Genomic DNA, 22,882 nt, shown 5'->3' with positions numbered 1-22,882 from the left:
ACTAGCAACCACGAACTATCAATAATTTCTAAGAAATTCTACAAGTCCCAAAAGCATTCATAACTTTCAAGATTAACTTATTACCCCAAAGAGTAGAACATTAGTACTTCTAACCTAAAAATCGGTATAATCAAATCATTATCCACTTCTCCTAAAGACCAATATTCGAATTCTTAGACACGTCCAATTCCAAACGTAACCAACATGCAATTTAATCTAGTTTTTAAAACAGTAAATCCTTAAATCATAAAAGCAGTTAAACATATACAATAAATCATCATAAAGCGTAAATCATGTTAACATGCAGGTGATATGAGTAAAACATTGAAAACATTGAAATCATAAAAGCTTACAGACTTGAGGCTTGAAGACTGAGCTGCAGAAACTGGCGGTGGCACAACCCTATACATGGCCCTTGCTCTGATACCAACTGTAACGTCTCACTCATTTTTAAAATTCTACTGGACATTTTTTTTAAATAAAAGCTCGCATTTTCGAAATAACATTTAAAATAATCGTAATAATTTGACAGTAAAAAAATAACCAAACTCATCTACAATCATACGAAAACATAAACTAATAAAAATCTTAAAATCATCTAGAGTCGCCCTTGCACCACCAGACTTCACCTACCCACCGATCTAGACAAAGAAAACGAGAAACCCCAAGCCGCTACACATCTCGGCCTTCACTCCAAACCTACCGAACCTTACACCAGCCTCATGACTCCACTAACCTGTTCTAAACAGTCCCTTAGCATCAACAAAACGGCAGCCTCCTTGCACAATTCAAGAAAATGTGAGACTTGAAACAAAAAGAATGCAATAAACACAAGAAAATCAAAGATCTTCCATAGACAAGCTTGGATCGAAACTTTTCATGCATGAACACCAAACTCAGTATATAAAACGTGTATGATGTAGAAGAATGATATAGAGCGTGCCTGGTGAAAATATTTCGCAAGAAAACCGAAGAACGAGCGTCGGAAATCAAGTCGGAGAATTTTATTACGCCTTGAATGGAAATGGCCGTGCTTTCAGCTGCTGGGATGTCTATAAAAATGTTGAGATGGGAGTGAGGGTGTCGGATGATTGGGGAGGGTAATGTTAGGTGTAGTGGGTCCATAGGGATTTATTAGGTAGTTAATTAAAATATAATAGGCCATAAGTTTCTAATTAAAGATTTAAAAAGGATTTTAAGCCCAACAAGCTTAAAAGTAGTCTCATTAAGTCCAAACACACTCCCGAAAAATATTTCGTGATGAAAAGTTTTTGAAAATATTAGCCGAACCCTCAAAAAGTCCCCTGATTCGATAAAATTTGCTTACCGGGTAAAAATAAAATTCTGCAGATAAAAATACCCAATAAATCTCAATTCTTGAAAAACACTTTAAAACATCTTTTATTAATTAATAGAACTTAATCGTGTAATAAAAATAATTTTCTTGAAAATTCTCCGGAGTAATCTGCGTCATACCCTTCCGCACAGAACCGGCTCACGACAACAAAAATCGCTAAATGATCCCAGAAAATTGAAAAAAAATAAGAAGAAAAAAATAACGAATGTAAAGCTATTATTATGCCTAGGATACGATAAAATTGAACCGGAATCGAATTTTGGACTTCCTAAACGGATTTCTCGAGGAAACGAAATCTTAACAGAAGCGAAAAATCGCAAATTAGAGGGTCTTAAAGAAGGAATTCGGCTAAAATCTCGCCATCTCATTGCAGAGTAATCAGTCTCGTTCATTTGCCCGTTTACAATCAAATTAGGCTACAGTTTTGTCCAAATCCGGCAGTGCCCGAGCTACGTTGATTTCACATGTCTTATCTGGTCCCGATCGAGATTCAGATGATTTGAGCCGAAAATCGTCTGTCAACAAGTAATCAAAAATAGAAAAACACAAAAAAGGGTGCAACACGAGGATTTCCCAGGGGGTCACCCGTCCTAGTATTGCTCTCGCCCAAGCACGCTTAATTTCCGAGTTCTGATGGTATCCGGTTCATTAGTGCTGGTATGATCCCACCCAACATTGAGTGGGATGTTTATTCTTATATCCCTCGAGTACGTGTGGCGCGGGTGGCGATGGACAACAAATAAATCCTTATATTATTTCGAAAATTTTGATTCAGCCCTTAAACGTTCGTAAATTGCCCTTAGGTCCCCAATCTTTCGAAATATTGCATTTTGGTCCCTTAAATTTCGATACTTGCATGTTGATTTTATACGTCGGGACGTAAATTTTATCGGTGTGGGTTTTTCATTAAAAAAATACGAACTTTTTGGCAACCCCGCTATTTAATTCCCAAACTATTTTTACCAAAACTTTACTAACATTTTATTTAATTCTAATTAAAGACTAATGGGCTTAATTAGGGGCTTAATAGGCCTAAAGCCTTGTTAGTGTTTAATTAAGTATATAATATGTAAACCTTTCCCATAAACCTACGATTATTTCAAAAGCACACGGCCACAATTCTGAAAATACCTAGATTACACGGCACACACATTCTTAAAAATTGAGGCAAACTTTCGAGCGTTGCCAAGGGAAAGTCTTAGCCAAGGTTCTTGCTCCGTTCTTCGTCATCGTCAATGGTTTTTCGTGTGTAAATTACGCATAGGCTCACATATTCTTCCCTTCAAACCATCATCACATCATATTATATTTTTATGCATGAAAATTTTGGGAAACAAGTGACACTTTGAATTATTTTCGTTTTTATGCAATCCATGAAATTCCAAGCATGATTTTGATTCAAACTTTTGTCCTTTACATGTATATACGAGCTGCCATGATATAGGTTATGTTTAGGCATGATTTTACACGGGATTTAGAGTCCTAGATAATCACCTTAACACCACACACGAAATAGAACACAAGCTGTGCAGCAACCTTCTGTCATGGAGCAAAGGGGTTCGGTTTTATTGTTGCAGGGGCTAGGGCTTGGTTGGCTGGTTCCACGGGTTAACCAAGGTCGTGGGTGAGTTAGGGAGAGAGTCCTAGCCATGCTAGGACTCGCATTCAAGGGCTGGGAAGGAGTCCTAGCAAGCTATGACTCCCACCCGAGAATCAAGGGGAATTGCGTGTAGGGTTCTGGGCTTGTTGCAGGCTGGTGGGCGTGGTCCAGGGGGCCTGGGCTAGGTCAGGTAGAGTCCTTAGGGTCCTTAGGGAGTGCACAACAGGTTGGTTCGGTGGCTGGGTTCGTTGGTAGGGGCAGGGAAGCTTGATCAAGAGTCCTTGTCCAACAAGGATTTCTCGACCAGCTTATGGTAGAGGAGTATGGGGCTCGTTTTTTTGGTTAGGGGTGTTTTCCGTGGGATATATGGGTCCAGTAGGGTACTTTAGGATGTTGGTCAAGTTTTGGATCAACATGGTTCGGGGGTAACTCGTGAAAATCAAGAGATGGCTCGGGGTCGAAGATTTTGGGTCATTAGAGTTTTTAAAACTTGGGAAAATTGAAAAATGGTTCACGGGGGTCGAGTCGTGGTTCATAAGGGCTAAAATAATATAAAAAGACTAAATTCTCAACTGGTACCAACACTTAGGAATCTAGGTACTTAAGTCTGGAGGTCCTGGGTTCAAGTGTTAGGGAAGAAGAAAGAAACCACTTACCAGGGGTGAGATATTCTATGAGTGACGGTGCATTGGCCCATGCTGGACCATCCTAACGACCCATGACCAGTAGTGGTGCGTGGGTATGGGCCGAGGCCTTTGTTGGTTCAGCCTAATGGCCCATGATCGTTACAAAAAAAGGCGCCTTTTTTTGTAACGATCATGGGCCATTAGGCAGAACCAACAAAGGCCTCGGCCCATGCTGGACCATCCTAACGACCCATGACCAGTATTGGTGCGTGGGTATGGGCAGAGGCCTTTGTTGGTTCAGCCTAATGGCCCATGATCATTACAGCACTGCTCTCGCCCAATCAGAACCATGAAGTTAAGCGTTCTGGCGCGATGGCAGAGCTAGGACGGGTGACCTCCCTGGGAAGTCCTCGTGTCGCGACCGTTTACGTAAATTATTGATAAAACAGTCGAAATAATTGTTTTAATGAGTTAACCGTCTCCGGTGTAATCTGCGTCATACCTTTCCGCACAGAACCGGCTCACGACAAAAAAAATTGCTAAATGTTCCCAGAAAATAGAAAAAAATAGGAAAAAAAATTAGCGAATGTAAAGTTATTATTATGCCTGCGATACGATAAAATGGAATTGAAATCCAATTTCGAACTTCCTAAGCGGATTTCTCGAAGAAACGGAAGCTTAACAAAAGCGAAAAATCGCAAATTATAGGGTCTTAGAGAAGGAATTCGGCTAAAATCTTGCCAGCTCATTGCGGAGTAAAGAGTCTCGTTCGTTTTCCCGTTTACAATCAAATTAGGCTACAATTTTTTCCAAATCCGACAGAGCCCGAGCTACGTTGATTTCACATGTCTTATCTAGTGCCGATCGATATTCAGATGATTTTAGCCGAAAATCGTCTGTCAACAAGTAATCAAAAATAGAAAAACACGAAAAGGGGTGCAACACGAGGACTTCCCAGGGGGTCACCCATCCTAGTACTGCCCTAGCACTAGCACACTTAACTTCGGAGTTCTAATGGGATCCAGTGCATTAGTGCTGGTATGATCGAACACGACATTGAGTGGGATGTTTATTCTTATATCCCTCTACTACGTGTGGCGCGGGCGGCGATGGACAACACGTGGCACTGCTCTCGCCCAATCAGAACCATGAAGTTAAATGTTCTAATGCAATGGCAGAGTGAGGATGGGTGACCTCCCTGGCAAGTCCTCGTGTCGCGACCGTTTACGTAAATTATAGCTAAAACAGTCGAAATAATTGTTTTTAATGAGTTAACCGTCTCCGGAGTAATCTGCGTCATACCCTTCCGCACAGAACCGGCTCACAACAACAAAAATCGCTAAATATTCCCAGAAAATAGAAAAAAAATAAGAAGAAGAAAATATCGAACGTAAAGCTATTATTATGCCTCGGATACGATAAAATGGAACCGGAATCCAATTTCGGACTTCCTAAACGGATTTCTCGAGGAAACGGAAGCTTAAAAGAAGCAGAAAATCACATATTAGAGGGTCTTAGAGAAGGAATTCGGATAAAATCTCGTCAGCTCATTGCAGAGTAATGAGTCTCGTTTGTTTGCCCGTTTACAATCAAATTAGCCAGCAATTTTGTCCAAATCCGGCAGTGCCCGAGCTACGTTGATTTCACATATCTTATCTGGTCCCGATCGAGATTCAGATGATTTGAGCCGAAAATCGTCTATATACAAGTATTCAAAAATAGAAAAACACGAAAAGAGGTGCAACACGAGGACTTCCCAGGGGGTCGCTCATCCTGGGAAGTCCTCGTGTCGTGACCGTTTACGTAAATTATAGCTAAAACAGTCGAAATAATTTTTTTTATGAGTTAACCGTCTCCAGAGTTATCTGCGTGATGCCTTTCCGCACCGAACCGGCTCACGACAACAAAAATCTATAAATGTTCCCAGAAAATAGAACTGGAATCGAATTTCAAACTTCCTAAACATATTTATCGAGGAAACGGAAGCTTAACAGAAGCGGAAAATCGCAAATTAGAGGGTCTTAGAGAAGGAATTCGGCTAAAATCTCGTCAGCTCATTGCTGAGTAACGAGTTTCATTTGTTTTCCCGTTTACCATCAAATTAGCCTACAATTTTGTCCAAATCCGGCAGGGCCCGAGCTACGTTTATTTCACATGTCTTATCTGCTCCCGATCGAGATTCAGATGATTTGAGCCGAAAATCATCTGTCAACAAGTAATCGAAAATAGAAAAACACGTAAATGGGTGCAACACGAGGACATCCCAAGGGGTCACCCATCCTAGTACTGCTCTCGACCAAACACGCTTAACTTCGGAGTTCTAATGAGATCCGTTGCATTAGTGCTGGTATGATCGCACCCGACATTGAGTGGAATGTTTATTCTTATATCCCTCGAGTACGTGCGGCGTTGGCGGTGATGTACAACACGCGGCACTGCTCTCGCAAAATCAGAACCAAGAAGTTAAGCGTTTTGGCGCGATGGCAGAGCTAGGATGGGTGACTTTCCTGGGAAGTCCTCGTGTCGCGACCGTTTACGTAAATTATAGCTAAAACAGTCGAAATAATTGTTTTTAATGAGTTAACCGTGTCCGGAGTAATCTGCGTCATACCCTTCCGCACAGAACCGGCTCACGACAACAAAAATCGCTAAATGTTCCCAGAAAATAGAAAAAAAATAAGATGAAGAAAATAGCAAATATAAAGTTATTATTATGCCTGGGATACGATAAAATGGAACCGGAATCGAATTTCGGACTTCCTAAGCGGATTTCTCGAGGAAACGGAAGCTCAACAGAAGCGGAAAATCGCAAATTAGAGTGTCTTAGAGAAGGAATTCGGCTAAAATCTCGCCAGCTCATTGTAGAGCAATGAATCTCGTTGTTTGCCCGTTTACAATCAAATTAGGCTACAATTTTGTCCAAATCTGGATGTGCCCGAGCTATGTTGATTTCACATGGCTTATCTGGTCCCGATCGAGATTCTAATGATTTGAGCCGAAAATCGTCTGTCAATAAGTAATCAAAAATAGAAAAACACGAAAAGAGGTGCAACACGAGGACTTTCCAGGGGTCACCCATCCTAGTACTGCTCTCGCCCAAGCACGCTTAACATCGGAGTTCTGATGGGATCCGGTGCATTAGTGCTGGTATGAACGCACCCAACATTGAGTAGGATGTTTATTCTTATATCCCACGAGTACGTGTGAAGCGGGCGGCGATTGACAACAGAACCATGAAGTTAAGCGTTCTGGCGCGATGGCAGAGCTAGGATGGGTGACCTCCCTGGGAAGTCCTCGTGTCGCGACCGTTTACGTAAATTATGGATAAAACAGTCGAAATAATTTTTTTAATGAGTTAACCGTCTCCGGAGTAATCTGCGTTATACCCTTCCGCACAGAACCAGCTCACGACAACAAAAATCATTAAATGTTCCCAGAAAACTGAAAAAAATACGAAGAAGAAAATAGCGAATGTAAAGCTATTATTATGCCTGGGATACGATAAAATGGAACCGGATCGAATTTCGGACTTTCTAAACGGATTTCTAGAGGAAACAAAAGCTTAACAGAAGCTGAAAACCGCAAATTAAAGGGTGTTAGAGAAGGAATTCGGCTAAAATCTCGCCAGCTCATTGCGGAGTAACGAGTCTCATTCATTTGCCCGTTTACAATTAAATTAGACTACAATTTTGTCGAAATCAGTTAGTGCCCGAGCTAAGTTGATTTCACTTGTCTTATCTGCTCTCGATCTAGATTCAGATGATTTGAGCCGAAAATCGTCTATCAACAAGTAATCAAAAATAGAAAAACACGAAAAGGGTGCAACACGAGGACTTCACAAGGGGTCACCCATCCTAGTACTGCTCTCGCCCAAGCACGCTTAACTTCGGAGTTCTAATGGGATCCGGTGCATTAGTGCTGGTATGATCGAACCCGACATTGAGTGGGACGTTTATTCTTATATCCCTCGAGTACGTGTGGCGCGGGCGGCGATGGACAACACGCGGCACTGGTCTCGCCCAATCAGAACCATGAAGTTAAGCATTCTGGCGTGATGGCAGAGCTAGGATGGGTGACCTCCCTGGGAAGTCGGCGTGTCGCGACCGTTTACGTAAATTATGGCTAAAACAATCGAAATAATTGTTTTTAATGAGTTAACCATCTCCGAAGTAATCTGCGTCATACCCTTCCGAACAGAACCGGGTCATGAGAACAAAAATCGCTAAATGTTCCTAGAAAATAGAAAAAAAAAATAAAAAGAAGAAAATAGCGAATGTAAAGATATTATTATGCCTGTGATGCGATAAAATGGAACCGGAATCGAATTTCGGACTTTCTAAGCGGATTTCTCGAGGAAACGGAAGCTTAACAGATGCGGAAAATCGCAAATTAGAGTGTCTTAGTGAAGGAATTCAGCTAAATTCTCGCCAGCTCATAGCGGAGTAATGAGTCTCGTTCGTTTGACCGTTTACAATCAAATTAGGCTACAATTTTGTCCAAATCTGGCAGTGCTTGAGCTACTTTGATTTCACTTGTCATATCTGGTCCCGATCGTGATTCAGATGATTTGAGCCAAAAATCGTATGTCAACAAGCAATCAGAAATAGAAAAACACGAAAAGGGGTGCAACACAAGGACTTGTGGCGCGAGCGGCGATGGACAACACGCGGCAGTGCTCTCGCCCAATCATAACCATGAAGTTAAGCGTTCTGGTGCGATGGCAGAGCTAGGATGGGTGACCTTCCTGGGAAGCCCTTGTGTCGCGACTGTTTACGTAAATTATGGCTAAAACAGTCGAAATAATTGTTTTTAATGAGTTAACCGTCTTCGGAGTAAAAAGAAGAAAATAGCGAATGTAAAGCTATTATTATACAAAGGAAACGATAAAATTGAAACGTAATCGAATTTCGGACTTCCTAAGCGGATTTCTTGAGAAAACGGAAGTTTAACATAAGCGGAAAATCGCAAATTAGAAGGTCTTTGAGAAGGAATTCGGCTAAGACCGTTTACAATCAAATTAGGCTACAATTTTGTCCAAATCCGGCAGTGCCCTAGATATGTTGATTTCACATATCTTATTTTGTCCCGATCGAGATTCATATGATTTGAGCAGAAAATCGTATGTCAACAAGTAATTAAAAATAGAAAAACACGAAAATGGGTGCAACACGAGGACTTCACAAGGGGTCACCCATCCTAGTGCTGGTCTCACCCAAGCACGCTTAACTTCGGAGTTCTAATGGGATCCGGTGCATTAGTGCTGGAATGATCGCACCCGTCATTGAGTCGGATGTTTATTCTTATATCCCTCGAGTACGTGTGGCGCGATCAGCGATGGTCAACACACGTCACTGCTCTCGCCCAATCAGAATCATGAAGTTAAGCGTTCTGGCGCAATGGATGAGCTAGGATGGGTGACCTCCCTGGGCAGTCCTCGTGTCGCGACCGTTTACGTAAATTATAGTAAAATAGTCGAAATAATTGTTTTTAATGAGTTAACCGTCTCCGTTGTAATCTGCGTCATACCATTCCGACAGAACCAGCTCACGACAACAAAAATCGCTAAATGTTCCCAGAAAATAGAAAAAAAATAAGAAGAAGAAAATATCGAACGTAAAGCTATTATTATGCCTCGGATACGATAAAATATAACCGGAATCGAATTTCGGAATTCCTAAACGGATTTCTCGAGGAAACGGAAGCTTAAAAGAAGCAGAAAATCACATATTAGAGGGTCTTAGAGAAGGAATTCGGATAAAATCTCGTCAGCTCATTGCAGAGTAATGAGTCTCGTTCGTTTGCCCGTTTACAATCAAATTAGCCAACAATTTTGTCCAAATCCGGCAGTGCCCGAGCTACGTTGATTTCACATATCTTATCTGGTCCCGATCGAGATTCAGATGATTTGATCCGAAAATCGTCTATGAACAAGTAATCAAAAATAGAAAAACACGAAAAGAGGTGCAACACAAGGACTTGTCAGGGGGTCGCCCATCCTGGGAAGTCCTCGTGTCGTGACCTTTTACGTAAATTATAGCTCAAACAGTCGAAATAATTTTTTTTTATGAGTTAACCGTCTCTAGAGTTATCTGCGTGATACCTTTCCGCACCGAACCGGCTCACGACAACAAAAATCTATAAATGTTCCCAGAAAATAGAAAAAAAATAAGAAGAAGAAAATAGCGAATGTAAAGCTATTATTTTTCCTGAGATACGATAAAACAGAACTGGAATCGAATTTCAAACTTCCTAAACATATTTATTGAGGAAACGGAAGCTTAACAGAAGCGAAAAATCGCAAATTAGAGGGTCTTAGAGAAGGAATTCGGCTAAAATCTCGTCAGCTCATTGCTGAGTAACGAGTCTCGTTTGTTTGCCCGTTTACCATCAAATTAGCCTACAATTTTGTCCAAATCCGGCAGGGCCCGAGCTACGTTTATTTCACATGTCTTATCAGGTCCCGATCGAGATTCAGATGATTTGAGCCGAAAATCATCTGTCAACAAGTAATCGAAAATAGATAAACACGTAAATGGGTGCAACACGAGGACATCCCAAGGGGTCACCCATCCTAGTACTGCTCTCGACCAAACACGCTTAACTTCGGAGTTCTGATGGGATCCGGTGCATTAGTGCTGGTATGATCGCACCCGACATTGAGTGGAATGTTTATTCTTATATCCCTCGAGTACGTGCGGCGTTGGCGGTGATGTACAACACGCGGCACTGCTCTCGAAAAATCAGAACCAAGAAGTTAAGCGTTTTGGCGCGATGGCAGAGCTAGGATGGCTTAACCGTCGAAATAATTGTTTTTAATGAGTTAACCGTCTCCAGAGTAAACTGCGTCATACCCTTTCGCACAGAACCGGCTCACGACAACAAAAATCGCTAAATGTTCCCAGAAAATAGAAAAAAAATAAGATGAAGAAAATAGCGAATGTAAAGCTATTATTATGCCTGGGATACGATAAAATGGAACCGGAATCGAATTTTGGACTTCCTAAGCGGATTTCTCGAGGAAACGGAAGCTCAAAAGAAGAGAAAATCGCAAATTAGAGTGTCTTAAAGAAGGAATTCGGCTAAAATCTCGCCAGCTCATTGTAGAGCAATGAGACTCGTTCGTTTGCCCGTTTACAATCAAATTAGGCTACAATTTTGTCCAAATCTGGCAGTGTCCGAGCTACGTTGATTTCACATGGCTTATCTGGTCCGATCAAGATTCAGATGATTTGAGCCGAAAATCGTCGGTCAATAAGTAATCAAAAATAGAAAAACACGAAGAGGGGTGCAACACGAGGACTTCCCAGGGGTCACCCATCCTAGTACTGCTCTCGCCCAAGTACGCTTAACTTCGAAGTTCTGATGGGATCCGGTGCATTAGTGCTGGTATGAACGCACCCAACATTGAGTGGGATGTTTATTCTTATATCCCATGAGTACGTGTGAAGCGGGCGGCGATTGACAATAGAACCATGAAGTTAAGCTTTCTAGCGCGATGGCAGAGAGCTAGGATGGGTGACCTCCCTGGGAAGTCCTCGTGTCGCGACCGTTTACGTAAATTATGGATAAAACAGTCGAAATAATTTTTTTAATGAGTTAACCGTCTCCGGAGTAATCTGCGTCATACCCTTCCGCACAGAACCATTTCACGACAACAAAAATCGTTAAATGTTCCCAGAAAACTGAAAAAAATAAGAAGAAGAAAATAGCGAATGTAAAGCTATTATTATGCCTAAGATACGATAAAATGGAACCGGAATCGAATTTCGGACTTTCTAAACGGATTTCTAGAGAAACAAAAGCTTAACAGAAGTTGAAAATCGCAAATTAAAAGCTCTCGATCGAGATTCAGATGATTTGAGCCGAAAATCGTCTGTCAACAGGTAATCAAAAATAGAAAAACACGAAAATGGGTGCAACACGAGGAATTCCCAGGGGGTCATCCATCCTAGTACTGCTCTCGCCCAAGCACGCTTAACTTCGGAGTTCTGAGTGGGACGTTTATTCTTATATCCCTCGAGTACGTGTGGCGCGGGCGGCGATAGACAACACGCGGCACTGCTCTCGCCCAATCAGAACCATGAAGTTAAGCATGCGGGCGCGATGGCAGAGCTAGGATGGGTGACCTCCCTGGGAATTCCGCGTGTCGCGACCGTTTACGTAAATTATGGCTAAAACAGTCGAAATAATTGTTTTTAATGAGTTAATCGTCTCCGGAGTAATCTGCGTCATACCCTTCCGCACAGAACCGACTCACGACAACAAAAATCGGTAAATGTTCCCAGAAAATTGAAAAAAAAAATAAGAAGAAAAAAATAGCGAATGTAAAGCTATTATTATGCCGGGGATACGATAAAATGGAACCAAAATCAAATTTCGGACTTCCTAAACGGATTTCTCGAGTAAACGGAAGCTTAAAAGAAGCGGAAAATCTCAAATTAGAGGGTTTTAGAGAAGGAATTTGGCTAAAATCTCGCCAGCTCATTGCGGAGTAATGAGTCTCGTTCGTTTTCCCGTTTACAATCAAATTAGGCTACAATTTTGTCCAAATCCGGCAGTGCCCTTGCTACATTGATTTCACATGTCTTATCTGGTCCCGATATAGATTCAGATGATTTAGCAGAAAATTGTCTGTCAACAAGTAATCAAAAATAGAAAAACACGAAAAGGGGTGCAACACGAGGACTTCCCAGGGGGTCATCCATCCTAGTACTGCTCTCGCCCAAGCACGCTTAACTTCGGAGTTCTGATGGGATCCGTTCCATTAGAGCTGGTATGATCGCACCTGACATTGAGTGGGATGTTTATTCTTATATCCCTCGAGTACGTGTGGCGCGGGCAGCGATGGACAACACGCGGAACTGCTCTCGCCCAATCAGAACCATGAAGTTAAGCGTTCTAGCGCGATGGCAGAGCAAGGATGGGTGACCTCCCTGGGAAGTCCTCGTGTTGCGATCGTTTACGTAAATTATGGATAAAACAGTCGAAATAATTGTTTTTAATGAGTTAACCGTCTTCGGAGTAATCTGCGTCATACCCTTCCGTACAGAACCGGCTCACGACAACAAAAATCGCTAAATGTTCCCAGAAAATAGAAAAAAAAATAAGAATAAGAAAATAGCGAATGTAAAGCTATTATTATGCCTCGGATACGATAAAATGAAACCGGAATCGAATTTCGGACTTCCTAAGCGGATTTCTCGAGGAAACGGAACATTAACAGAAGCGTAAAATCGAAAATTCGAGGGTCTTAGAGAAGGAATTCGGCTAAAATCTCTCCAGCTCATTGCGGAGTAATGAGTCTCGTTCGTTTGCCCGTTTACAATCAAATTTAGCTACAATTTTGTCCAAATCCGGCAAAGCCCGAGCTAGGTTGATTTCACATGACTTATCTTGTCCCGATCGAGATTCAGATGATTTGAGCCGAAAATCGTCTGTCAACAATTAATCAAAAATAGAAAAACACCAAAAGGGGTGCAACACGAAGACTTCCCAGGGGGTCACCCATACTAGTACTGCTCTCGCCCAAGCACGCTTAACTTCTGAGTTAAGCGTTCTGGCGCGATGGCAGAGCTAGGATGGGTGACCTCCCTGGCAGTCCTCGTGTCGCGACCGTTTACATAAATTTTGATTAAAACAGTCGAAATAATTGTTTTTAATAAGTTAACCGTCTCCGGAGTAATCTGCGTCATACCCTTCCGCACAGAACCGGCTCACGACAACAAAAATCTCTAATGTTCCCAGAAAATAAAAAAAATAAGAAAAAGAAAATAGCGAATGTAAAGCTATTTTTATGCCTGTGATACGATAAAATGGAACCGAAATCTAATTTTGGACTTCCTAAATGGATTTCTCGAGGAAACAGAAGTTTAACAGAAGCGGAAAATCGAAAATTAGAGGGTCTTAGAAAAAGAATTCGGCTAAAATCTCGCCAGCTCATTGCGGAGTAATGAGTCTCTTTCGTTTGCCCGTTTACAATCAAATTATGCTACAATTTTGTCCAAATCCGGCAATGCCCGAGCTAGGTTGATTTCACAAGACTTATCTTGTCCCGATCGAGATTCAGATGATTTGAGTCGAAAATCGTCTGTCAACAAGTAATCAAAAATAGAAAAACACGAAAAAGGGTGCAACACGAGGACTTCTCAGAGGGTCACCCATTCTAGTACTGCTCTCGCCCAAGCACGCTTAACTTCGGAGTTCTCATGGGATCCGGTGCATTATTGCTGGTATGATCACACCCGACATTTAGTGGGATGTTTATTCTTATATCCCTCGAGTACGTGTGGCGCGGGCGGCGATGGACAACACGCGGAACTGCTCTCGTCCAATCAGAACCATGAAGTTAAGCGTTCTGGCGTGATGGCAGAGCTAGGATGGGTGACCTCCCAGGGAAAATCCTCGTGTCGCGACCGTGTACGTAAATTATAGCTAAAACAGTCGAAATATTTGTTTTTAATGAGTTAACCGTCTCCGGAGTAATCTGCGTCATACCCTTCCGCACAGAACCGGCTCACGACAACAAAAATCTCTAATGTTCCAAGAAAATATAAAAAAATAAGATGAAGAAAAGAGCGAATGTAAAGCTATTATTATGCTTGGGATACGATAAAATGGAACCGGAATCGAATTTCTGACTTCCTAAACGGATTTCTCGAGGAAAAACGGAAGCTTAACCGAAGCGGAAAATCGCAAATTAGAGGGTCTTAGAGAAGGATTCGGCTAAAATCTCGCCAGCTCATTGCGAAGTAATGAGACTCGTTCGTTTGCCCGTTTACAATCAAATTATCTAACAATTTTGTCCAAATCCGGCAGTGCCTGAGCTACGTTGATTTCACATGTCTTATCTGGTCACGATCGAGATTCGGATGATTTGAGCCGAAAATCGTCTGTCAACAGGTAATCAAAAATAGAAAAACACGAAAATGGGTGCAACACGGGGACTTCCCAAGGGGTCTGGGTCACTCATCCTACTACTGGTCTCGCCCAAGAACGCTTAACTTTTGAGTTCAGATGGGATCCGTTGCTTTAGTGCTGGTATGATCGCACCCGACATTTAGTGGGATGTTTATTCTTATATCCCTCGAGTACGTGTGGCGCAGGCGGCGATGGACAACACGCGGCACTGCTCTCGCCCAATCAGAAATATGAAGTTAAGCGTTCTGGCGCGATGGCAGAGTTAGGATGGGTGACCTCCCTGGGAAGTCCTAGTGTCGCGACCGTTTACGTAAATTATGGATAAAACAGTCGAAATAATTTCTTTTAATGAGTTAACCGTCTCCGGAGTAATTTTTGTTATACCCTTCTACACAGAACCGGCTCACGACAACAAAAATCGCTAAATGTTCCCAGAAAATAGAAAAAAAAATAAGAAGAAGAAAATAGCAAATGTAAAGCTATTATTATGCGTGGGATACGATAAAATGGAACCGAAATCGAATTTCGGACTTCCTAAACGGATTTCTCGAGGAAACGGAAGCTTAACAGAAGCGGAAAATCGCAAATTATAGGGTCTTAGAGAAGGAATTCGGCTAAAATCTCGCCAGTTTATTGCGGAGTAATGAGTCTCGTTCGTTTGCCCGTTTACAATAAAATTAGCCTACAATTTTGTCCAAATCCGACAGTGCCCGAGCTTCGTTGATTTTACATCACTTATCTGGCCCCGATCGAGATTCAGATGATTTGAGCCGAGAATCGTCTGTCAACAAATAATCAAAAATAGAAAAACATGAAAAGGGGTGCAACACGAGGACTTCCCAAGGGGTCACCCATCCTAGTACTACTCTCCCCAAGCACGCTTAACTTCGGAGTTCTGATGGGATCAAGTGCATTAGTGCTGTTATGATCGCACCCGACATTGAGTGGGATGTTTATTGTTATATCCCTCGAGTACGTGTGGCGCGGGCGGCGATGGACAACACGCGGCACTGCTCTCGCCCAATCAGAACCATGAAGTTAAGCGTTCTGGCGCGATGGCAGAGCTAGGACGGGTGACATCCCTAGGAAGTCCTCGTGTCGCGACCGTTTTCGTAAATTATGGATAAAACAGTCGAAATAATTGTTTTTAACGAGTTAACCGTTTCCGGAGAAATCGGCATCATACCCTTCCGCACAGAACCGGCTAACGACAAAAAAAATCGCTAAATGTTCCCAGAAAATAGAAAAAAAAAATAAGAAGAGGTAAATAGCAAATGTAAGGCTATTATTATGCTTGGGATACGATAAAATGGATCCAGAATCGAATTTCGGACTTCCTAAGCGGATTTCTCTAGGAAACAGAAGCTTAACAGAAGCGGAAAATCGCAAATTAGAGGGTCTTAGAAAAATAATTCGGCTAAAATCTCGCAAGCTCATTGCGGAGTAATGAGTTTCGTTCGTTTGCCCGTTTACAATCAAATTAGGCTACAATTTTGTCCAAATCCGGCAGTGCCCGAGCTACGTTGATTTCACATGTCTTATCTGGTTCCGATCGAGATTCAGATGATTTGAGCCGAAAATCGTCTGTCAACAAGTAATCAAAGATAGAAAAACACGAAAAGGGTTGCAACACGAGGACTTCCAAGAGGGTCACCCATCCCAGTACTGCTCTCGCCCAAGCACGCTTAACTTCGGAGTTCTGATGGAATCCGGTGCATTAGTGCTGGTATGATCGCACCCGACATTGAGTGGGATGTTTATTCTTATATCCCTCGAGTACGTGTGGCGCGGGCGCCGATGGACAACACGCGGCACTGCTCTCGCCCAATCAGAACCATGAAGTTAAGCGTTCTGGCTTGATGGCAGAGCTAAGATGGGTGACCTACTTGGGAAGTCCTCGTGTCGCGACCGTTTAGGTAAATTATAGCTAAAACAGTCGAAATAATTGTTTTTAGTGAGTAAACCGTCTCCTGAGTAATCTACGTCATACCCTTCCGCACATAACCGGCTCACTACAACAAAAATCGCTAAATGTTCCCAGTAAATAGAAAAAAAATAAAAAGAAGAAAATAGCGAATGTAAAGCTATTATTATGCCTGGGATACGATAAAATTGAACCGGAATCGAATTTCGGACTTCCTAAGCGGATTTCTCGAGGAAACGAAAGCTTAACAGAAGCGAAAAATCGCAAATTAGAGGGTCTTAGAGAAGGAATTCGGCTAAAATCTTGCCAGCTCATTGCGGGGTAATGATTCTCCTTCGTTTGCCCGTTTACAATCAAATTAGCATACAACTTTGTCAAAATCCGGCAGTTCCCGAGATATGTTGATTTCACATGTCTTATCTAGTCTCGATCGAGATTCAGATGATTTGAGTTGAAAATCGTCTGTCAACAAGTAATCAAAAATAGAAAAACACGAAAAAGTATGCAAAACGTGGACTACCCAGGGGTCACCCATCCTAGTACTGCTATCGCCCAAGCACGCTTAACTTCAATGTTCTGATGGGATCCGGTGCATTAGTGCTGGTATGATCGCACCCGACATTGAGTGGGATGTTTATTCTTATATCCCTCGAGTATGTGTGGTGCGGGCGGCGATGGACAACACGCGGCACTGCTCTCGCTCAATCAGAACCAGGAAGTTAAGCGTTCTGGCGCGATGGAAGAGCTAGGATGGGTGACCTCCATGGGAAGTCCTTGTGTCGCGACTGTTTACGTAAATTATAGCGAAAAAAGTCGAAATAATTGTTTTTAATGAGTTAACCGTCTCCGGAGTAATCTGCGTCATATCCTTCCGCACAGAACCAGCTCACGACAACAAAAATCGCTAAATGTTCTTATGAAATAGAAAAAAAATAAGAAGAAAATAGCTAATGTAAAGCTATTATTATGCCTGGGATATGATAAAATTGAACCGAAATCAAATTTCGGACTTCCTAAACGGATTTCTCGAGGAAATGGAAGCTTAACAGAAGCGAAAAATCGCATATTAGAGGGTCTTAGAGAAGAAATTCGGCTAAAATCTCGCCAGTTATTGCGGAGTAAAGAGTCTCGTTCGTTTGCACGTTTACAATCAAATTAGGCTACAATTTTGTCCAAATCCGGCAGTGCCCGAGCTACGTTTATTTCACATGACTTAACTGGTCCCGATCGAGATTCAGATGATTTGAGCTGAAAATCATCTGTCAACAAGTAATCAAAACCATGAAGTTAAGCGTTCTGGCGCGATGGCAGAGCTAGGATGGGTGACCTCCCTGGGAAGTACTCGTGTCGCGACCGTTTACGTAAATTATGGATAAAACAGTCGAAATAATTGTTTTTAATGAGTTAACCATCTCCGGCGTAATCTACATCATACCCTTCCACACAGAACCGGCTCACAACAACAAAAATCGCTAAATGTTCCAAGAAAATAGAAAAAAAATTAAGAAGAAGATAATAGCGAATGTAAAGCTATTATTATGCCTGGGATATGATTAAAATGGAACCGAAATCGAATTTCGAACTTCCTAAGCGGATTTCTCGAGGAAACGAAAGCTTAACAAAAGCGGAAAATCGCAAATTAGAGGGTCTTAGAGAAGGAATTCGGCTAAAATCTCGCCAGCTCATTGCGGAGTAATGAGTCTCGTTTGTTTGCCCGTTTACAATCAAATTAGGCTACAATTTTTTCCAAATCTGGCAGTGCCCGAGCTACGTTGATTTCACATGTCTTATCTGGTCCCGATCGAGATTCAGATGATTTGATCCGAAAATCGTCTGTCAACAAGTAATGAAAACTATGAAGTTAAGCGTTCTGGCGCGATGGCAGAGTTAGGATGGGTGACCTCCCTGGGAAGTCCTCGTGTCGCGACCGTTTACGTAAATTATGGATAAAACAGTAAAAATAATTGTTTTTAATGAGTTAACCATCTCCGGAGTAATCAACGTCATGCCCTTCCGCACAAAACCGGCTCACGAAAACAAAACTCGCTAAATGTTCCCAGAAAATAGAAAAAAAAAAATAAGAAGAAGAAAATAGCGAATGTAAAGCTATTATTATGCTTGGGATACGATAAAATGGAACCGGAATCGAATTTCGGACTTCCTAAGCGGATTTCTCGAGGAAACGAAAGCTTAACAGAAGCGAAAAATCGCAAATTAGAGGGTCTTAGAGAAGGAATTCGGCTAAAATCTTGCCAGCTCATTGCGGGGTAATGATTCTCCTTCGTTTGCCCGTTTACAATCAAATTAGCCTACAATTTTGTCTAAATCCGGTAGTGCCCGAGCTACGTTGATTTCACTTGTCTTATCTGGTCCTGATCGAGATTCAGATGATTTGAAACGAAAATCGTCTGTCAACAAGTAATCAAAAATAGAAAAACACGAAAAGGGGTGCAAAACGTGGACTTTCAAGGGGGTCACCCATCCTAGTACTTCTCTCGACCAAGCACACTTAACTTCAAAGTTCTGATGTGATGCGGTGCATTAGTGCTGGTATGATCACACCCGACAATGAGTGGGGTGTTTATTCTTATATCTCTCGAGAACGTGTAGAGCGGGCGGCGATAGACAACACGAGGCACTGCTCTCGCCCAATCAGAACCATGAAGTTAAGCGTTCTGGCGTGATGGCAGAGCTAGGATGGGTGAACTCCCTGGGAAGTCCTCGTGTCGTGATCGTTTACGTAAATTATGTATAAAACAGTTGAAATAATTGTTTTTAATGAGTTAACCATCTCCGGCGTAATCTACGTCATACCCTTCCACACATAACCGGCTCATGACAACAAAAATCGTTAAATGTTCCCAGAAAATAGAAAAAAAATTAAGAAGGAGAAAATAGCGAATGTAAAGCTATTATTTTGCCTGGGATACGATAAAATAGAACCGGAATCCAATTTCGAACTTCCTAAGCGGATTTCTCGAGGAAACGGAAGCTTAACAGAAGCGGAAAATCGCAAATTAGACGGTCTTAGAGAAGAAAGTCGGCTAAAATCTCGCCAGCTCATTGCGGATTAATGAGTCTCGTTTGTTTGCCCGTTTACAATCAAATTAGGCTACAATTTTGTCCAAATCCGGCAGTGCCCGAGCTACGTTGATTTCACATGTCTTATCTGGTCCCGATCGAGATTCAGATGATTTGATATGAAAATCGTCTGTCAACAAGTAATCAAATATAGAAAAACACGAAAAGGGGTGCAACACGAGGACTTCCCAGGGGGTCACCCATCTTAGTAGCTGCTCTCTCCCAATCACGCTTAACTTCGTAGTTCTGATGGGATCCGGTGCATTAGTGCTGGTATGATCGCACCCGACATTGAGTGGGATGTTTATTCTTATATTTCTCGCGTACATGTGGAGCTGGCGGCGATGGACAACACACGGCACTGCTCTCGCCCAATCAGAACCATGAAGTTAAGCGTTCTAGCGCGATGGCAGAGCTAGGATGGTTGACCTCCCTGGGAAGTCCTCGTGTCGCGATCGTTTACGTAAATTATGGATAAAATAGTCGAAATAAATCTTTTTAATGAGTTAACCGTCTCCGGAGTAATCTACGTCATACCCTTCCGCACAGAACCGGCTCACTACAACAAAAATCGCTAAATGTTCCCAGAAAATAGAAAAAAAAATAAGAAGAAAAAAATAGCGAATATAAAGCTATTATTATGCCTGGGATACGATAAAATGGAACCGGAATCGAATTTCGGACTTCCTAATCGGATTTCTCGATGAAACGAAATCTTAAAAGAAGCGGAAAATCGTAAATTAGAGGGTCTTAGAGAAGGAATTAGGCTAAAATCTCGCCAGCTCATTGCGGAGTAATGAGTCTCGTTCGTTTGCCTGTTTACAATCAAATTAGGCTACAATTTTGTCCAAATTCGGTAGTGCCCGAGCTCTGTTGATTTCACATGTCTTATCTGGTCCCGATCGAGATTCTGATGATTTGAGCCGAAAATCGTCTGTCAACAAGTAGTCAAAAATAGAAAATCACGAAAAGGGCACACGACATTGAGTGGGATGTTTATTCTTATATCCCTCGAGTACGTGTAGAGCGGGCGGCAAGACAACACGTGGCACAACACTCGTCCAACCAAAACCATGAAGTTAAGCGTTCTCGCGCGATGGCAGAGCTAGGATGGGTGACCTCCCTGGGAAGTCCTCGTGTTGCGATCGTTTACGTAAATTATGGCTAAAACAGTCGAAATAATTGTTTTTAATGAGTTAATCGTCTCCGGAGTAATCTGTGTCATACCCTTCCGCACAGAACCGACTCACGACAACAAAAATCGGTAAATGTTCCAAGAAAATTGAAAAAAAAAATAAGAAGAAAAAAATAGCGAATGTAAAGCTATTATTATGCCGGGGATACGATAAAATGGAACCAAAATCGAATTTCGGACTTCCTAAACGGATTTCTCGAGTAAACGGAAGCTTAAAAGAAGCGGAAAATCTCAAATTAGAGGGTTTTAGAGAAGGAATTTGGCTAAAATCTCGCCAGCTCATTGCGGAGTAATGAGTCTCGTTCGTTTTCCCGTTTACAATCAAATTAGGCTACAATTTTGTCCAAATCCGGCAGTGCCCTTGCTACATTGATTTCACATGTCTTATCTGGTCCCGATATAGATTCAGATGATTTAGCAGAAAATTGTCTGTCAACAAGTAATCAAAAATAGAAAAACACGAAAAGGGGTGCAACACGAGGACTTCCCAGGGGGTCATCCATCCTAGTACTGCTCTCGCCCAAGCACGCTTAACTTCGGAGTTCTGATGGGATCCGTTCCATTAGAGCTGGTATGATCGCACCTGACATTGAGTGGGATGTTTATTCTTATATCCCTCGAGTACGTGTGGCGCGGGCAGCGATGGACAACACGCGGAACTGCTCTCGCCCAATCAGAACCATGAAGTTAAGCGTTCTGGCGCGATGGCAGAGCAAGGATGGGTGACCTCCCTGGGAAGTCCTCGTGTTGCGATCGTTTACGTAAATTATGGATAAAACAGTCGAAATAATTGTTTTTAATGAGTTAACCGTCTTCGGAGTAATCTGCGTCATACCCTTCCGTACAGAACCGGCTCACGACAACAAAAATCGCTAAATGTTCCCAGAAAATAGAAAAAAAAATAAGAATAAGAAAATAGCGAATGTAAAGCTATTATTATGCCTGGGATACGATAAAATGAAACCGGAATCGAATTTCGGACTTCCTAAGCGGATTTCTCGAGGAAACGGAACATTAACAGAAGCGTAAAATCGAAAATTCGAGGGTCTTAGAGAAGGAATTCGGCTAAAATCTCTCCAGCTCATTGCGGAGTAATGAGTCTCGTTCGTTTGCCCGTTTACAATCAAATTTAGCTACAATTTTGTCCAAATCCGGCAAAGCCCGAGCTAGGTTGATTTCACATGACTTATCTTGTCCCGATCGAGATTCAGATGATTTGAGCCGAAAATCGTCTGTCAACAAGTAATCAAAAATAGAAAAACACCAAAAGGGGTGCAACACGAAGACTTCCCAGGGGGTCACCCATACTAGTACTGCTCTCGCCTAAGCACGCTTAACTTCTGAGTTAAGCGTTCTGGCGCGATGGCAGAGCTAGGATGGGTGACCTCCCTGGCAGTCCTCGTGTCGCGACCGTTTACATAAATTTTGATTAAAACAGTCGAAATAATTGTTTTTAATGAGTTAACCGTCTCCGGAGTAATCTGCGTCATACCCTTCCGCACAGAACCGGCTCACGACAACAAAAATCTCTAATGTTCCCAGAAAATAAAAAAAATAAGAAAAAGAAAATAGCGAATGTAAAGCTATTTTTATGCCTGTGATACGATAAAATGGAACCGAAATCTAATTTTGGACTTCCTAAATGGATTTCTCGAGGAAACAGAAGTTTAACAGAAGCGGAAAATCTAAAATTAGAGGGTCTTAGAAAAAGAATTCGGCTAAAATCTCGCCAGCTCATTGCGAAGTAATGAGTCTCTTTCGTTTGCCCGTTTACAATCAAATTATGCTACAATTTTGTCCAAATCCGGCAATGCCCGAGCTAGGTTGATTTCACAAGACTTATCTTGTCCCGATCGAGATTCAGATGATTTGAGCCGAAAATCGTCTGTCAACAAGTAATCAAAAATAGAAAAACACGAAAAGGGGTGCAACACGAGGACCTCTCAGAGGGTCACCCATTCTAGTACTGCTCTCGCCCAAGCACGCTTAACTTCGGAGTTCTCATGGGATCCGGTGCATTATTGCTGGTATGATCACACCCGACATTTAGTGGGATGTTTATTCTTATATCCCTCGAGTACGTGTGGCGCGGGCGGCGATGGACAACACGCGGAACTGCTCTCGTCCAATCAGAACCATGAAGTTAAGCGTTCTGGCGTGATGGCAGAGCTAGGATGGGTGA

General features: G+C 42.2%; 14 non-coding genes and 4 pseudogenes across 14 annotated transcripts; all 18 read right to left on the bottom strand.

Annotated features, from left to right (window-relative positions):
* Window positions 1–1,909: 1,909 nt before the first annotated feature.
* Window positions 1,910–2,028, bottom strand: LOC142510912 (5S ribosomal RNA; annotated as a pseudogene).
* A 2,488-nt stretch (window positions 2,029–4,516) lies between these two features.
* On the bottom strand, window positions 4,517–4,635 carry LOC142508696 (5S ribosomal RNA). The gene has a single exon (XR_012806900.1). It is a non-coding gene; the product is annotated as a 5S ribosomal RNA (ribosomal RNA).
* A 1,190-nt stretch (window positions 4,636–5,825) lies between these two features.
* Window positions 5,826–5,944, bottom strand: LOC142508107 (5S ribosomal RNA). Its single transcript, XR_012806337.1, has one exon. It is a non-coding gene; the product is annotated as a 5S ribosomal RNA (ribosomal RNA).
* Window positions 5,945–6,626: 682 nt separating this feature from the next.
* LOC142517201 (5S ribosomal RNA) lies at window positions 6,627–6,744 on the bottom strand. The gene has a single exon (XR_012812960.1). It is a non-coding gene; the product is annotated as a 5S ribosomal RNA (ribosomal RNA).
* A 655-nt stretch (window positions 6,745–7,399) lies between these two features.
* Window positions 7,400–7,518, bottom strand: LOC142514570 (5S ribosomal RNA). The gene has a single exon (XR_012810458.1). It is a non-coding gene; the product is annotated as a 5S ribosomal RNA (ribosomal RNA).
* A 1,223-nt stretch (window positions 7,519–8,741) lies between these two features.
* Window positions 8,742–8,860, bottom strand: LOC142506968 (5S ribosomal RNA). Its single transcript, XR_012805237.1, has one exon. It is a non-coding gene; the product is annotated as a 5S ribosomal RNA (ribosomal RNA).
* A 1,256-nt stretch (window positions 8,861–10,116) lies between these two features.
* LOC142515936 (5S ribosomal RNA) lies at window positions 10,117–10,235 on the bottom strand. The gene has a single exon (XR_012811756.1). It is a non-coding gene; the product is annotated as a 5S ribosomal RNA (ribosomal RNA).
* Window positions 10,236–10,865: 630 nt separating this feature from the next.
* Window positions 10,866–10,983, bottom strand: LOC142516227 (5S ribosomal RNA). The gene has a single exon (XR_012812033.1). It is a non-coding gene; the product is annotated as a 5S ribosomal RNA (ribosomal RNA).
* Window positions 10,984–12,251: 1,268 nt separating this feature from the next.
* LOC142506803 (5S ribosomal RNA) lies at window positions 12,252–12,370 on the bottom strand. The gene has a single exon (XR_012805082.1). It is a non-coding gene; the product is annotated as a 5S ribosomal RNA (ribosomal RNA).
* A 1,337-nt stretch (window positions 12,371–13,707) lies between these two features.
* LOC142515339 (5S ribosomal RNA) lies at window positions 13,708–13,826 on the bottom strand. The gene has a single exon (XR_012811191.1). It is a non-coding gene; the product is annotated as a 5S ribosomal RNA (ribosomal RNA).
* A 683-nt stretch (window positions 13,827–14,509) lies between these two features.
* Window positions 14,510–14,634, bottom strand: LOC142512460 (5S ribosomal RNA; annotated as a pseudogene).
* Window positions 14,635–15,318: 684 nt separating this feature from the next.
* Window positions 15,319–15,436, bottom strand: LOC142508637 (5S ribosomal RNA). Its single transcript, XR_012806844.1, has one exon. It is a non-coding gene; the product is annotated as a 5S ribosomal RNA (ribosomal RNA).
* A 685-nt stretch (window positions 15,437–16,121) lies between these two features.
* On the bottom strand, window positions 16,122–16,240 carry LOC142514219 (5S ribosomal RNA). The gene has a single exon (XR_012810124.1). It is a non-coding gene; the product is annotated as a 5S ribosomal RNA (ribosomal RNA).
* Window positions 16,241–16,923: 683 nt separating this feature from the next.
* Window positions 16,924–17,041, bottom strand: LOC142511938 (5S ribosomal RNA; annotated as a pseudogene).
* A 1,828-nt stretch (window positions 17,042–18,869) lies between these two features.
* On the bottom strand, window positions 18,870–18,988 carry LOC142510958 (5S ribosomal RNA; annotated as a pseudogene).
* Window positions 18,989–19,672: 684 nt separating this feature from the next.
* LOC142510418 (5S ribosomal RNA) lies at window positions 19,673–19,792 on the bottom strand. Its single transcript, XR_012808529.1, has one exon. It is a non-coding gene; the product is annotated as a 5S ribosomal RNA (ribosomal RNA).
* Window positions 19,793–21,166: 1,374 nt separating this feature from the next.
* Window positions 21,167–21,285, bottom strand: LOC142506802 (5S ribosomal RNA). The gene has a single exon (XR_012805081.1). It is a non-coding gene; the product is annotated as a 5S ribosomal RNA (ribosomal RNA).
* A 1,337-nt stretch (window positions 21,286–22,622) lies between these two features.
* On the bottom strand, window positions 22,623–22,741 carry LOC142515765 (5S ribosomal RNA). The gene has a single exon (XR_012811592.1). It is a non-coding gene; the product is annotated as a 5S ribosomal RNA (ribosomal RNA).
* Between the last annotated feature and the right edge of the window lie 141 nt (window positions 22,742–22,882).

This window comes from Primulina tabacum, chromosome 10 (genome assembly GCF_025594145.1).
Source record: "Primulina tabacum isolate GXHZ01 chromosome 10, ASM2559414v2, whole genome shotgun sequence".
In the NCBI taxonomy this organism is placed as follows: domain Eukaryota; kingdom Viridiplantae; phylum Streptophyta; class Magnoliopsida; order Lamiales; family Gesneriaceae; genus Primulina; species Primulina tabacum.
Note: the sequence above shows the minus strand (reverse complement) of the source record. Positions and strands in the feature narration are given on the sequence as shown.